Source organism: Tenrec ecaudatus, chromosome 5 (genome assembly GCF_050624435.1).
Source record: "Tenrec ecaudatus isolate mTenEca1 chromosome 5, mTenEca1.hap1, whole genome shotgun sequence".
NCBI classification, from domain to species: Eukaryota; Metazoa; Chordata; class Mammalia; order Afrosoricida; family Tenrecidae; genus Tenrec; species Tenrec ecaudatus.
In genome coordinates, this window is record NC_134534.1 from 70,028,201 (window position 1) to 70,045,867 (window position 17,667).

The following is a 17,667-nucleotide window of genomic DNA, read 5'->3' on the forward strand; positions in this document are numbered from 1 at the left end:
CAGATCTCCCTCTCATGAAGCCACCGGGAAGAGTGGGAGGTGGAATTCAAATCACAATAATCCTCATTTTTCATCACAAGGCAAATTCATACATCCAAATGGGTTGCATAAGCATATTGCTTAGCATTCGACTCTGATACAGCCATTGCACAAACCTCTGGGCTCATGACAGGAGGTCAATGACTCTAGAGCGATGGAGATGCTAGTGTGTGGACACCTGCAGGAACCTGCTTCACATGGACATTTAGCCATCCTCAGAGGGGGTTTTGAGGAACAATGAAGAGAAATGTGATCTTAGCCACCAAACAGAATTAAAGGTATATCTCATCATTTTACAAGCTTTTTATAATGAAAAGTTACCTAATATCATGATTTAAATTTTGTTATTTTTAGCTTACAACCAACCTGTAACAGTGAGATTTTTGTTAAAGGAGATAAAAAAATATTTTGGGGGGAACTAGTAGACAGTCTTATCTTCTTTACTAAGCACCAAAGGTATCCTGACTTAGATGTCAGAAACACAGAGAAGATGTTTGAATACAGATTTCCATATGAATTGTAATTTCAAATTTTATAGTAGCAGTAATCCAGTGAACTGGATTGTAACACACAGTGATCAAATTACATGTACCTTAAAAAATGCCAAGAATATTCCAAAGAATAGTTGCTGGCATTGTAAAATACTTCATAATATTACCTAATTTCTCAAATGAGTGGAGAGTATGAACCCCAATATTTTAGAATCAGGGTCTTATAAAAATAGTAGATTGTCATAGGTGATGGTCACTGTTGTTAGGTGCTGTCAGGTATGTTTGGAGTCACTGCAACTCATATACAACAAAATAGAACGCTAGTGATTGACACCAACACCTTCACATACAGAAATTAATTAAGGGACAAGAATTCTATTTCCATGAAGAAGTGATTTCCTACTGCCATGCTGAATAAAACAAGAAGGGAACATCCATTTCAGATGATATTCATTTTGGGGCTAAACTATTATTGGAAATCTACTTCAAAACTAATTCATACTGCCAGTCAGTTTGGGGTTTTATGTTGTTATAAGGCATCTTGTTATAATGCTTGAAATTCGGTGGCATCTCAAATACTAGCAGGACCATCCAAAACAGGCAGGCTTTAAAGGATTTTCCCTGTGATCTGCATGTGAAAATTAACCCAGGAAAATCTTGTGAATGGTGACAGAATATTGCTTAACTGCTTGTTGGGGGCATACCACCAGGAAGGACCAATAGCTCGAGGTGAACTAGAGTTCCAAGGAGAGCAAACGTGAGTCTCGGTGATCTGCATTGCCATACTGCTACAATGAACCAAACATGTTGGCTATTATGCCCATGACCCAGGACCATGTAATATTTTATTTGGATAAACATAAGGTCACATGAGTTAGAGTTGACTTGACGGCAGCTAAGAACAACCACAGCACTTCAGAGATAAAATACAGTGAGATTAAGGCTATATGTAAAGCCATGGTGTTGGCATCTTCAGCGTGTGACTCAATCCACAGCTCAGCTTTCTCATTAATTCCCAGTCCTTTCGAATGGCTGTGTTCCCTGTCTCACAGCCTGAGCTTCTCTTCTGCTCACGTGGAACATTGGACCATGTGCTGGAATCATACACTCTCCTCTCCCTCAAGATAGTTGGCCAACAAAGTAGTATTAACATGGTCTTGGCAAAGGTGAGTTAAAATGATTTTACCTATTGGGAGCCATTCAACTGTATGTTGTTGCTATCATTTCAGATGTTGTTTATGGACAGAAAATGTGACTACATGCCAAAATCTACATTATGTCATCTACCATGTTCTACAAACAGATTACACATACCATATAGACATAAACTGTGGACTGTGGTGAGCTAATTATGTTTAATGCAAACACACACATGCATAGTTCATTTTAAAGGGATTAATTGTAAGTGCTATATTTTTAGCTGTAATGGTGTTTTGGAAATACCTCATCAGAGCACTGCAGAGTCATTTAACAACTTTTCTTGTGTTAAGTTTTTAATAAACATGAATTATCGAGAGTATTGTACATAAACTAATTTTTGAAGAAATATTCATTAATAACATTCTATACCCTGAGATAATTGGGCAAAATGTACTCACTGATATTACAGAGTTTTGGTCCTGGTATGTTTTCTGCCAAAGCAAAGTATTTTTATTTCAAATTTGGCATTACAAACAATTTCCAAACATATTTATTTGACTAATAAAGCTAAACAGTAAAACATAACATTTTCCAAGGCAGCAAATAGTTTAAAATAAACTTAAGTATAAAACAATTTTGTTAATCTTAAGTAAAAAGGCAAAAATAATTTTCCTCATGGAAGACACAGTATTTGTATTGTTCATTCAATCTTCTGTCTTCTGTGACAAAATGTTTTCCTGAACAATGTCTGTTTGCTCATTTTTCAATTTAACCCTGATTTATTTGAGGTAGAATGCATCCAGCTGAAAAACTACAGTTTTAAATACCCCTTGAAGGTACGCATGTCCCTACTTGGCTAGTCAGAGGAAAGAAGAGGTCTCTGGTGAAGCTTATGTTGGTGGGGGTTAACTTTGAGTTGCTGCCAACTCATAGTGACTTCATGGAGAGCAGAATGGAACATCGCCTGGTGCTGGGCCATCCTCACAATTGTTCCGAAGTTTGAGCCCATTGATGCAGCCCCTTTGTCACTCCATCTTGTCGAAGGTCTTCCTCTTTTTTTGCTGACCCACTACTTTCATATGCATGCTGTCCTTCTCCAGGGACTGGTCTAACCAAAGTACTTGAGACACAGTCTCATCATCCTTGTATCTAAGAAGCACTCTGCCTGTACTTCTTCCAAGACAAATGTGTTTGTTCTTTTGGCAGTTCATGAATCGATATTTTTCACCAATACCCTAATTCAAATACATCAATTTTTCTTCAGTCTTCCTTATTTAATATCTAATTTTTACATGCTTATGAGGCAATTGGAAAATACCATGGCTTAAGTCAGGTACAACTTAGTCCTCAAAGTAACATCCTTGCTTTTTAATATTTTAAAGAGGTCTTTTGTCAGTTTTACCCAATGCAAATCTGCTTCTTGGTCCCTTGATTGCTGCTGCCATGAGCATTGATTGTGGATCCATGCAAGATAAACCCTTGACAACGTCAATCTTTCTCCATTTATCTTAATGTTGTCTATCGGTTCACTTGTGAAAAATTTGTTTCTGTACATTGAGCTGTAATCCAACAACCCCTATGTGTGTCAGTCTGGGTAGACTAGAGAAATAAATCCAGGGACACACATGTGTGTATAAGAAAGATATTTATATACAAGAGGAATTGAACATTGGGAAAACATCCAGTCTAGTCCAAGGCCATAAGTCTGATACTAGTCCATATATCCGATACCAATCTATGAAGTTCTCTTCAGACTCATGAAGCACGTGCAATAAAGCCAAATGCAGGATGATCACAAGCCAGTGGGTAGAAAGTCTTTGGGTTCAGTGGCACTGGAAACATCTCAGCACTGGCAGGGGCCTCTCTGGATTCTCCGACTTCCGAGATCTGGTTGCATCCATGCATCTACCCATGTGGTTTATCTTCTGAAAATGTCTCCCAGGGAGTGGCAGAGAGAAGTGTCTTCTGCCTCCCAGGAGAAAGTACCAGATTTCCCAGAATTCTCAGTAGAGGGCCATGCCCACACAGAAGTCTCATTGGCTATTTCCAGATTGACAGTCTAGACTCCACCCCTACACTCTTAATCCTTAAATTAGAACAACAAGGGACTGGAGTGGCGAGGTCCCCAGTGAATGCTGAAGGTGGACTTTGGGGCCAGGATGTGATGCTCCAACAGACTGGACTGGAAAACACTCCTAAAGGCCAACAAACAATCCTTGAACTAACTATAAGCATTTCTTTCGTGTTTTTTGTTTTTTGTCACTGGTTTGTTGTTGCTGTTTTGTTTTATATTGTTGCTTGGTTTTGCTCTGTCTTGTTTTTGTGCATGTTATTATCTCTGCATGTCTGACTAAATAAAATAGGCTGGATGAACAATCTGGAGGAGAAAACAATGGGACTGACAGTTCTAGGGAGTCGTGGGAGAGGAGGTGTGGGGAAAGGTAGTGGTGTTAACAAACCCAGGGACAAGGGAACAACAACTGACCCAAATCGGTGGTGAGGAGAGTTTGGGAGGCCTGGTAGAGCATGCTCAAGGGTAATGTAATCAAGAGGAATTGCTGAAACCCTGGTGGAGACTGAGCGTGATAGTGGGACAGGAGGAAAGTCAAAGGAAATAAAGGAAAGAGCTGGGAGGCAAAGGGCATTTATAGAGGTCTAGATAAAGACATGTACATATGTAAATGTATTTATATATTAGGATGGGGAAATGGATCTATGTGTATATATTTATATTTATGTTTATATATTTATATGTTTAGTTTTAAAGTAGCAGAAGAGCATTGGGCCTCCACTCAAGTACTCCCTCAATGCAAGAATACTTTCTTCTATTTAACTGGCATTCCATCATGCTCACCTTCCTGACATGATTGCTGAAGACAAAGCAGGTGAATAAGCAAAAGTGGTAAAGAAAGCTGATGGTGCCTGGCTATCAACAGATGTAGCATCTGGGGGGTCTTAAAGGCTTGAAGATAAACAAGCAACCATCTAGCTCAGAAGCAACAAAGCCCACATGGAAGAAGCACACGGGCCTATGTGATCACGAGGTACCGAAGGGATCCGTTCTCAGGCATCAAAGCACAAAAAATCATATCATTGTGTGCTCACCTCCATGATATGATCACTGAAGACAAATGGGTGCATAAGCAAATGTGGCGAAGAAAGCTGATAGTGCCTGGCTGTTAAAAGAGATAGTGTCTAAGGTCTTAAAGGCTAGAAAGTAAACAAGCAGTCATCTAGCTCAGAAGCAACAAAGCCCACATGGAAAAAGCACAACAGCCGGTGCGATCACGAGGTTTTGAGGGGATCAGGTATCAGGCATCATCAGAACAAAAAACCTTACTATAGTGAATGAGAGGGTAGTGCAGAGTGGAGACCCAAAGCCCATTTGTCAGCCACTGGACATTCTCTTACAGAAGGGTTTCAGGGAGGAGATGAGCCAGTCAGGGTGCGATGTAACAACAATAAAAAAATACAACTTTCTTGTAGTTCCTAAATGCTTCCTCCCACTGCCCTCCCACTATCATAATCCCAATTCTACCTTGCAAGTCTGGCTAGACCAGAGGATGTACACTGGTACATATAGGAACTGGAAACACAGGGAATACAGGGAGGATGATCCCTTCAGGATCAGTAGCGTGAGTGGTGATACTGGGAGGGTAGAGGGAGGGTGGGTTGGAAAGAGGGAACTGATTACAAGAATCTTCATGTGACTTCCTCCCTGGGGACAGACAACAGAAAAATGGGTGAAGGGAGACGTTGGATGGGGCAAGATATGACAAAATAATGATTTATAAATTATCAAGGGTTCATGAGGGAGGGGGGAGTAGGAAGGGTGGTGAAATATAAGGAACTGATTCCAGGGGCTTAAGTGGAGAGCAAATGTTTTGAGAATGATGAGGGCAATGATTGTACAAAAATCATATCATTGTGTGCTCACCTCCATGATACGATTGCTGAAGACCAATGGGTGAGTGGGGAGGGACGGGAAAATATGAGGACCTGATGCCAGGGGCTTAAGTAGAGAGCAAATGTTTTGAGAATGATGAGGGCAATGAATGTACAAATGTGCCTTATACCATTGATGTATGTATGTATTCTGATAAGAATTGTATGAGCCCCTAATGAAATGATTCAAAAATAAAAACAACACTCTAGGGGAAAACATCCTTAAATTAACACCAGATTAGGAGACTACCACAATATCAAAGGCTGCAATCCTTGGTATTCATCAGCAAGTGTTCAAGTCTTCCTCACCTTTAGCCAGCAGATTTTTGTCAGCTGCATATCAAAAGTTGTTAAGAAGTCTTCTTCCAAGCCTGACGCCACATTCTCTTTCATCTAGTCCAAGTTCTCTGATGGTTTGCTGAGCACGCAGATTGAGTACAGTACGATGAGAGGATGCCGCACCGAAGCTCATCTGTCCTCATTTTTCACCATGCAGTGGTCCCTGCCCTTGTCACCCAGCTGCTTCCTGATTGATGTACAAATTCCAAATGAGGACAATGAGCTGTAATGTAATCCCTATTCTTATCAAGGTTATCCACAGTGTATTGTGGCCCACACAGTTGGATGCTTTTGCTTAGACAATAAGCACAAGTAAACAACTCTCTGGTATTCTCTGCTTTTATTGAAGATCCATCTGACGTCAGCAGTGATACCCCTTGTTATACACCCTCTTCTGAATCCGACTTGAACCTCTGGCAGCTGGAGAAGACAGAGCCAACTAGTATAATGAAATGGGGAAAGACCTAGGATCAGAAAACCAAAATAGTAAAACATGTTCAGCATATCTTAAATTGAAAGAACTTAATTTAAAAACCAAGCTTTGAGCTGCAATCTTGAAATATTCCATTGGCAGAATACTGAATGATGCAGGACGCATCAAGAGAAGATGGACAGAATACACAGTCACCATACCAAAATGAACTAGGGGACATTAGCAAGAACAAGAGCAAGAGAAGAAGGGAAAAGTTCAAGCTGCATTGAAAGCCAACAATAAAATTCCAAAGGTGAATGGGATAGCAACAAACATGTCTCATCAAAGTGATGAAGCACTGGGCGCATTCATGCATCTATGCTGGGAAATTTGCAAGACAGCTACTTGACTGACTGGAAAAGATCCATGTTTGTACCCATTCCAAAGAAAAGTGTTCCAACAGAATGCTCACACTATAGAACAGTATGATTTCTATCACATGCGATTTAAATTTTCTCAAGTTCATCCAACAATGGTCGCAGCAGTACATTAACAGGGGGTTGTCAGGAGTGGAGTTTAGGGAAAACTTTTAAAAAGTAGCATATATGCCACTTATATGAAAAATTTTTCTTCCAGCACTGAAAATGCTAGAGTTGGGGAATAAAACTTGCCAACATGAGACTAAACCATGCCTCTGGATGCTGCACCATAAATCAGCAAAAAGAACTTTTGAAGATTTCTGTGTCCTGTAAGGGTCTTGAACCCCTCTACTTCTGGGTTTCTATTCCAGGAAAGAATATTCAAATTTGTATTTGGTAGGTTCTCCATAATTTGGATGTTCTGTAAAATGAAGCTGGAATTCATTTATAAATGATCGAGTATAAATTACCACTGGTAACAGAAGCTTAGTCTTTTGTCTCTACAAACACACTCACTGCCATTGAATAAATTGACTCATCGTGACCATATGGGACAGTTTCTGAGACTCCAAATCTTGCCAGGAGCGGAGAACATCAGCTTCCTCCCTTATACTGACTGCTGGTTTCTAACTGCTAGCCTCATGATTATCCCCACAAGGGTTCTATTGTTTGGTAGATATTAAAAGTACTTAACATTTGCCCCATTCCCAATTAATGAAGCAACAGGGATTAGTTCACGCAAAAACCCAAGAATGTCTCCTCTCATCCCAACACAGGGGAAGGCCTTTGACTCCTGCAGACGATCAATATTACAGAATTAAGCTTTTCTTCCTAATCCCCTTCCCCTGCTAAACACCGGCATCGCTCTGGCACTCTTGTATTATAAAAGTGCTGTAAAATTGCATTGAACATTCAAAATGTAAGCATTAGTCAGAGAAAAAAGTTCCATGATTTCATTAATTTATAAATAGAGTCTATTTTTAATGGACACAGAAACCTAATTTTAGACATTAGCTAAGAAGGAACTGTGCGATGATATAATTCGACTGACCACATATTCACACTATTTGACCCTCAAATTTTTTGGTTTATTGGCATGAAATCTCAGAGTCTGGTGTTGAACAGCAGGAATTGCAACACTGAGACTAAGTTAATTTCTTCATTACTAATATATTTGTATGCATTTTGGTTTTGCACAAATTAAGCCTATGCTCTTTTGTTTTTTAATCATGTGGGAAGGATTTTTACTCCTATGGGCTATTTTTCCATAAAAGAAAAAGTAGATTTTTCCCTATGTCAAATCTTAGAAGCACATCAAGTTAGCTAAGTGATTCTTGAGGCGTTACAGTGAAAATACTTGACTGAGTTTTAATCTAGGACAAGGATCAAGTCAGGAATATAGGGAAGACCATCTTTGAGCATCTACCTAGGATACTACCTTATTCCTATTTATTTCTTTTGGGAGTCATTCCTGAAGTTTCAGCTGCTCAGAACTTGTCCCCCTCCTCCCGCCCCCCACTTTCTTCTGTGATTGAATTTACTGAGTTCAATGCTTCTTTTTTTGAAACTTATTTTTATGCCTCTGTAACTTCCATATGAAACAACTTCAGACATAGTAAGTAAGCAATTCTTGAAAGTAAATATCAGGTGCAAAACCAAAAAATAAAAAACTGTAACTAGGAACTTTAGTAAAACTTTAAAGTTGAAATATTTTTGAGATTTAAAATACATCCAAATCTATTTGGAAGCCAGTTTATTCCTGATTACTCTTCTAATAATTACTGTTGTAATGGGGAGGTAACAGATGAAAGCACGTATACGTTAGTTTCCATTTAGTTTGACTTTTGAGTCGATGCGCTGCCTAATGGTTAGCACCTCTAGTAGACTTCAATTCAATAATTGTCCAGATGAAAATTATATGATTCTAAAGTTAACAAGACACATGTCCCAGGTTTAAATTTTTATTATTTAATTTTGGGAACAAACCATACTGCATATTCTCATGAGACACCATGGTATTACACTATATTTATGCAAGATGTACATTTGTTCCAGTGGGATATAGAACATTTTAATTTTATGAACTGGTGTTAACCATAAAGGAATCTCATCTTTAAATAAATGAGAACTCTTAGTGGTATAAAGCATACTCAATTCTATAGCTTAAAATGAAAACAAACTAATTAAATAAATAAATCTAAAAAATGTAAAAACAAAATCCAAATAGCCTAAGTATTTTCACTGGAATAGAGCCATAATTTAGAATTTGCTGAATTGAAAACATCTGACTTCTCATATCTGATTCATGACTTAATTATTAAAGCACAGAAGGTTAGTGAAGTATCAAAATTATGGTCATATATGGTTTTAATTTATGGATACTTTGTTCAGTATCTCCTTGGAGAACTGAATACCAGAGAAATGGGGATAAAGCCTTTTATCCTTCTGTGCCATAATTGCTACAAGGTTAAAATAGAAATGAGCCAGGTTTACAGACTAAAATCATTTTGAATATTTTGAGTATCATGTGGGTTTCCTTATCCCTACTTTTCTGGAAACACATAGAAGTTTGCTTCTCTAATATGAATAAAACTTGTGTTCACTAATGTGTGAAGAGTCACCATGTGGCATCAACAGCTAGTTTTCAACACCTTACTAAAGATTGGTGGTTCGAACCGATCCAGAAATGCTTTGGGAGACAGAGCTGGGCATATGCTTCGGAAACCCTGTGACGCAGGTTTTCCTCGGCCCAGAAGGGGTTGCCATGAGTCGGAGCCAACTTTACAGCCACTCACAGGACAGGAGCAGCCACAACAGCAGGGATTACTGCATCTGCTCAGTGTTCTGAAGGTGGTCACAAAAGCATGTCATTATTCAAGGAACGTGTTAGCTAGTAAAGCTAGCTAATACTGCACACTGGCTGGTTTGTCTCTCCCTTATGACCCTTCTGTGAGTGACGTCCAGTTGTCTACAGGTGGGCTTGGGTCTTCCTTCTGATCGCCTTCATTCACGTCTAAATATTTGTTTTGAGTCTTCAGATGGCTGTTCCCCGATCCCATCGACACCTCAGGATCACACAGACTGGTGTGCTTCTTTCTTGTGGGCTTGGTTGCTTCCCTGCTAGATGGCTGCTTGTTTAACTTCAAGCCTTTAAGATCCCAGATTCTATATCTTGTAATAGCCAGGCACCACCAGCTTTCTTCACCACATTTTGTCTTCAGGGATTGTGTCAGGAAGGTGTGTGTTCAAGTTTGAGTGAAATTTAATGCATGATATGAAATAAAAATCCATGGGATGCTTCCCTCTCCTCCCCATTATTTATTAAATACTCTTTCACCCCTTTCTGTCTCTCTCAACTCTCAACTCCTTGGACAATGAGTACTCCAAATACACGAATGTAGAAAGTTTGTTCAGTTTTATTTTTTTCTGAGTTTCAGTTTGGGTAGTTTCTATTGGTATATTTTGAAATTCAAAGAGTGTTTCGCTTGCTGTTTCTAATCTTCTTTAAGACTAAAAATGATTTTTTAAATTTCAAATATTGTATATTTTAGCCTTCCCCAAATCAAACTTACTGCCATAGAGACATCTTGACTCACAAGGACCCCCTGGTGGGTTTCCGCAACTGTAACCTATGGAGCAGAAAGGCCAGTGTGTCTCCCACGGAGCTGCTGGTGGTTTCCAATTATGGACCATGTGGATCGCCCCCAATGCGTAACCACTACACCACCAGGACTCCACTGTTTTAGCTTTAGAAGCTCTCTTTGTTTTCTTTCCCTATCTTAAACGGCACCCTCTTTTTTATGGCATAAGGACATCATTTTGCATATCACTTTAAATGTATGTCATTCCCAGAAATTTCTTTATTATGTTCATGCTTTCAAAAATTCATTGGCCTTATTGATAACAGCTGTTTGAAGATTCTAAGTCTATAACTTATTTGTCAGTAAATTTTGTGGGTTTTCAAAAATCATTTTATTGGGGGATCTTACCGCTCTCATCACAATCCATCCATACACACATTGTGTCAAGCACTTTTGGACATAGGTTGCCTTCATCATTTTCAAAATATTTTCTTTCCACTTGAGCCTGTGTTATCAACTCCTCATTGTTTTCCTTCCTTCCCCCACCCTCCCTCCCTCATGAACCCTTGATAAATTATAAATTATTATTATTTTCATATCTTCATCCACGGTCTCCCTTCACCCACGTGTCTATTGTTTGTACCCCTGGGTGAGGGTTTTATATGTTGACCATTGTGATAAGTTCCCTTTTCTACCCCCACCTTTCCCCTAACCTCCTGGTATCGATACTCACATTTTTAGTCCTACAGGGTTTATCTGTCCTGGATTCCCTGTGTGTGAGCTCTGATCTGCACCGTGTCTAGGATGTGGCTTAGCCAGATTTGTAGAATTAGGCTAATGATAGTGTGGGGAATGAAACATTTTATATTTCTTCAGGCTTGTGCTGCACCCTAACTGGCTCATCTCTTTCTGTGACCCTTATGTAAGGGGGTGTCCAATTGGCTACAGATGGGCTTTGGGTCTCTACTCTGTCCTCCCCCTCATTCACATCAATATCATTTTTTTTCTGGGTCTTTGATGCCTGATACTTGATCCCATCTACACCTCATGACCACACAGGCTGGTGTGGTTCTTCCATGTGTGCTTGGTTGCTTCTCAGCTACGTGGCTGCTTGTTTATCTTCAAGCCTTCAAGACCCAACATGCTAGTCTTTTGATAACTGGGCACCATCAGCTTTCTTCATCACATTTGCTTATGTACCCATTTTGTCTTCAGTGATCATGTCAGGAAGGTGAGCGTCACATAATGCCGGATTATTTAAATAAAGTGTTCTTGCATTGAGGGAGTCCTTGAGTAGAGGCCCAATATCGGTCTGCTTCATTAATATTTAACATACTGGTATGCACATAGATCTATTTCCCTAACATAATATATAAATATGTTTATATGTGTACATGCCTCTATTTCAGTGGTTCTCAACCTCTGGGTTGCAACCCTTTGGGGGTTGAACAACCCTTTCATAGGGGTCACCCGATTCATAACAGTAGCAAAATTACAGTTATGAAGTAGATCAAAATAATTTTATGGTTGGGGGTCACCACAACACGAGGAACCGTATTATAGGGTCATGGCATTAGGAAGGTTGAGATCCACTGCTCTACTTAGATCTTATAAATGCCGTTTGCTTCTTAGTTCTTTCCTCTATTTCCTTTTATTTTTCTCTTGTCCCACTATCATGTTAAGCCTTCTTTCAGGTTTCAGTAATTCCTCTTGGCTACATTGTCCTTGATCAAGCCCCACCAGGCATCCCCTGCCCTCCTTGCCATCGATTTTAGTTCACTTTTTCTTCCCTTGTCACTGGGTTTATTGGCACCCCTTATCATCCCCCCGCATCCCCCACACCCATGTCTCCCCAGAACCGTCTGACCTGTTGTTTTCGCCTCCTATTGTTTATCCCATGTATCATATCTAGATAGACATGTAGAGACAATAATAAGCACAAAAACAAGACAAAACAAAGGAAAACAAAAAAAAATATCAAAGCAACAACAATAAAAAACAACCACCGAAAAAAGAAAAGTCTATGAATAGTTCCAGGTCTGTTTGTTGAACTTTAGGACTATTTTCTGGTCAAGTATGATAGGTTGCCATGCTCTGGCCCCAAAGTCTACTTTTGGTATTCCCCAATGACTTCATTGCTTTGTTCCCCTTGCTATTCTGTTGCATGCCCTTCCTGTTTCACCCCCATGTGGTTGAGTCAGGTCGGGCACGATTCACTCACTGTGTCTCCAGTGCTGATCCCTGTACTACTATGGGTCAGTGAGGGACGTTATGTCTCATGGTGGGGCCAGCCTTGTGGTCCTCTCTGTGCATTGGCTGCTCTGAACAGGACTACTGCCCTAGGGAAGTGGTTCTCAACCTTCCTAACAATGCAGCCTTTTAGTACAATTCCTCATGTTCCCCAACCATGAAATTGTTTTCGTTGCTGCTTCATAACTGCAATTGTGCTACTGTTATGAATCGGGTAATCCCTGTGAAAGGGTTATTTGACCCCCAAAGGGGTTGAAAACTGCCTTCCTAGGGGCTTGGTTGGCCAGGATGTGTTCCACTCTCTACTTCACTCTTCATTTGCTCCTGTGTGCTCAGATCAGATGCACCCCTTTCCCTGAGCTATAGCTTCAGTGCAGTCCTTTGAAGTACATTGTTCTGGTGGGGGTGGTGGGTGGGGGCGGGAGGGATATCCACATGGTTGGGATTGGGGTCAGCCCCACAGACCTCTCTATTGGTTTGCTGCTTCATACTGGTATGTTGCATTCACATCTTGGCACACCAGGTTGAAGGCTGGTCCCTCTCTCCCTCTCCTGTAGAGATAGAAAACATGCCCTCCCCTTGGGTGGGTTAGTGACCTATTTCCCCACTACCCATGGCTCTTTCTTTCTTTCTTTCATTATTCTTTCTTTCACTTTTCCTCCGTTTTAGTTGGCTGCCATATGCATCCCTGGATTGGGTCACTTTTGTGTCTTTTAATTGATAAATTCCCTCTTGGTTATTTGTCCCACCCTTCTGCCAACCTCCACTACTATTGAGTTGATTCAAATCTTTTCAGGTTACAGGGGTTCATATATTCTCCCATTGATTGGTTGGTTCATTCAACAGGGATCCTTTGGCTAATAGGCAATCGAGATTGTGTGTGTGTGTGTGTGTGTGTGTGTGTAGTTTATAATTTGTGATTGGATGCTGGATATTGAATGTCTTACATTTTTTTACAGCACTTCAATTTATTTTGTTTTTCTTTAAAGAATGTTATGTTTTGTTTAGGTGAACAGATGAGTTACTTGCTGTTCAGAATAAATGTTTTAAAGCTTCTTTTGAAACTTTAAGGTAGGCTTAGAGTTGTCAACACATGGGACTAATTGAGTTTTATTCTCAAGACACAATTCTGTGACTTTTAAATGATTACACCGAGTGTGCAATCAGACCTTTTTCCTGCCTGGCACAATTAGCACATTTATCAACACTCAGCATTGGGAAACTTCTCCCTGTATAGTTTCCTGGAGGTTGTGTTTGCCTGGACTGGCAGAGCTCCCCCCAAACATTCAGGGTTCACTGTTTAGTCAACTTCCATTAAAGAACTACAGGAAAGTTGAATCTTTCATCAGTGCTATACTGCACCCCGACTGGCTTGGCTCCTCCCCACGCCCCTTCTGTAAGGGAATGTCCAGTTACCTACAGATTGGCTTTGAATCTCCACTCTGCACTCCTCCTTATTTACAAAGATATGATTTTTTGTTCTGATAATGCCTGATACCTAATCTCCTCAACACCTTGTGATTGTACAGGCTGGTGTGTTTCTTCCATGTGAGATAGATGGCCGCTTATTTATTTTCAAGTCTTTAAGACCCCAGATGCTATATCTTTTGAAAGCGGGGCACCATCAGCTTTCTTCACTACATTTGCTTATGCACCCGTTTGTCTTCAGTGATCATGTAGGGAAGGTGAGCATCATGGAATGACTGTGATAAGAGTTGTATGAGTCCCTAATAAAATGTTTTTAAAAAATGATGAGGGCAAAGAATGTACAGATATGCTTTACACAATTGATGTATGTATAGATTGTGATAGGAGTTGTATGAGTCCCTAATAAATTGTTTAAAAAAACAACAAAGTATTCTTGCATTGAGGGTGGCCCAATGTCCATCTGCTACCTTAATACTAAAACTATACATATATGCACATACATCTATTTCCCCATCCCAATATATAAATATATTTACATATATACATGCCTGTATTTAGACCTCTAAAAATGCCCTTTGCCTCCTAGTTCCTTCCTCTATTTCCTTTGACTTTCCTCTTGTCCCACTATCATATTCAGTCTTCATCTGGGTTTCAGTAATTCCTCTTGGTTAAATTGCCCTTGATCAAGCCCTACCAGGCCTCCTACAACCTCCTCGCCATCACTTGTTGGATCCTTGTTGTTTCCTTGTCCCTGGAGTTGTTAATTAACACCCACTTCCTTCCCCACCCCACCCCGCCCCACCTCCCCCTGTCCCTTGTCCCCAACCCCCAGAACCTTCAGTTCTGGTGCTTTCTCCTCCAGGTTGTTTATCCTGCCTACTTTACCTAGACAGACCAGCAGAGATGATAATATGCAGAGAAAACAAACCAGACCAAAACAAAGGAACAAAAGAAAACTAAGCAACGATGGCACCATATGCATGTGTGCAAACTGAATGATGAATGAGCAAGGCTGAACAAAATTGATCCGTTGGAATTATGCTGTTGGCCCAAACATTGAAAGCAGCATGGACCGCCGGAAGAAGAAACGATCTGCTCGGAAGAAGGTCAGCCAAATGCTCCAGAGAAATGAGAATGATGATACTTTTCCTCACAGATTTTGGCCATGTTACAGTGAGAAACCAGCTCCTGTAAAGGATGTCATGAATAGTAAAATCAAAAGTCAGTGAACACAAGGTAGCCATAAATGAGATAGATGGATAAAGTTGTTGTATCAATGGGTTTAAACATAACAAAAACTGAGAATGGTTGTGACTGGGCCATGCTCGTCTTTCATAGAGTTGTTATGAGTCAGAATCAACGAAAAGACACCCAACAAAAACATATCTAAGTAAAACTATAAATAGAGACCAATAAGGAAAGAATAAGAAAGTACCTCAACTATAAACCTTACATATTTTTGTAAATATCTAGAATTCACTTTCAGATAACAAGACATTTAGGATAGAATTTTCCCTTGAGAGAGGTGTATTCGACATGAATATCAAGTGGTTGGTTGAGCTCAAATCTAAGACTACCTTTAGAGCAAAATGTACTTCATATAGAAACATTACCATGAAGTATATTTCATTTGTACTTCTGAATAACAGATATAAACTTGGCACCTTTTAAAATTTTTACATGTTCAATTTAAAAAATTTAATTTTTTTCTGAGAAACTGGAATGTTCAGATCTTAAGGAATTTATTATAAAATGTATTTATGTAAGAAAGATACAGAATACAGGTACCTTATAAATTTTTATCAAACACAAAAGAGAAACCAAGCCCACAAACAGATCAAGTTTAAAGATATAAAATATATTTGGTCAGAATGTCTTGCCATTTAAATAGCAATAAGGATACACAAATTCAATCATACTTAAATACATTTCTGGTGAAAATACAAAGTAAATTTTGATAACTCACTTGAGAATATTTCAATGAAGTAATACAAATTACAGAAAAAAAATTACACCTTGGGAAAATGTTGCAAAGATGTAATTAATCATAACATGAAGTTTGTCTTCATAATAAAACCTGCATTAATTGTGATCTAGTATGTATAGTTGTTCTCTAAGATGTAGAATCTATACAAATATTGGGAATATCACAGATTGCTTTCATCAAATATAATTACTGGGAATTTTTCTCCATTTTTAGCTAACACCATTCAAAAAAATCATGTTAACCTTTCTTTTATAAACCTACCATTCCTAAACCTTTCTGCTATGATTAAACCAATGTTAGCAAGCCAGTGTCAGCCACTGAGTCACGAAACATTAGGGCTGCAAAACTCCAAATGATTATACTGCCTAAGCAACCCCACCCCATTTTTAAAATGAGAAAATTGAAGTGCAGAAAATAAGGCTCTAACATTACATAAATTGCTACTGTCATTTTTCTTCTTTCCATGTACTGGGGGGGAAAAGAGATAACAAATCAGAAATCTTCCACAAGGTAGAATTCACATTCTAAAGACTTCAACATTTTCCTCAAAATGACCAACCAAAGCAAAGAGAAATATGTTCAAAACTTTAATATTTCTCCTTGAACATAATTTATAATGTTTTCAGATATATATTATAATTTATAAATTTATATTATATGTATATTTTATATGCTCAATGAGCTCAATTTGTATCTAACATTTAAAATAATATTTTATCATGATTATGGTGGAAAGTAGGCCATAAAGTGGTTATTGATTCTGAAAAGAGACATGAGTGTTAACTAATTTATGCAATTGATTCAAGTAAGTTTCTAAATCATTTTCTATTGCGTGTATTCTGATTTATGGTAACCTCATGTGTGTCAGAATAAAATTTTGTTCCATTGGAAGTTCAATGGTTGGTTTTTCAGTAGTGTTCCAGCTCTTTTCTCTAGGAGCCTCTGGGTGTACTTAAACCTCCAACCTTCCAGTTAGTCATTGAGCATGTAAATTTCCCAGGTATTTTAGGCAAATTTCTACAAACGGACCTTTCCATAGAAAAGACAGGTTATTCTGTCATTTCCATTTTTCCCTTCCATCATCATTTATTCAGTTTCTAGTATATATATCTTTATAAATAATAAAATATGTAAGTAATTGCATTGATTTTACAGAGCAAAGAGAAAGCCATGTAGTGCTCATAAACAATGTAGGGTTAGGGTTAGGGTTAGGGTTAGATAGCCCACAACTCCAGTGTAGACACCAAGAGTCTCTTAAGGATCACATGTGTGCTACTATGCAGTGAAATCATATTCCAAAATACTTATTATTTTTCACAAATATCACACATTTTATATATTGGAGAAGGAAACTCAAGGGATAGGAAAAATAAGTCATTATGTGTTTGTGAAGTGGGGTAGCTAACAGAGAGGTAAGCTGCTGTGGTGTTGCGTATACTTCCACAACTTGTATGTGCAAGGAGATTTGATCATGTAGTCAGGTAAGAACATTTGACGGCTGACTGAAAGGTCAGTAATTCAAGCCCACCAGCTGCTCCTGGGAAGAGGGATAAAGCTATGAACTCCCAAATGGATTCATAGTCTCGGAACCCCCAGACAGGATCTCCGTGGGTCCGAATAGAGTCGATGGCAGAGT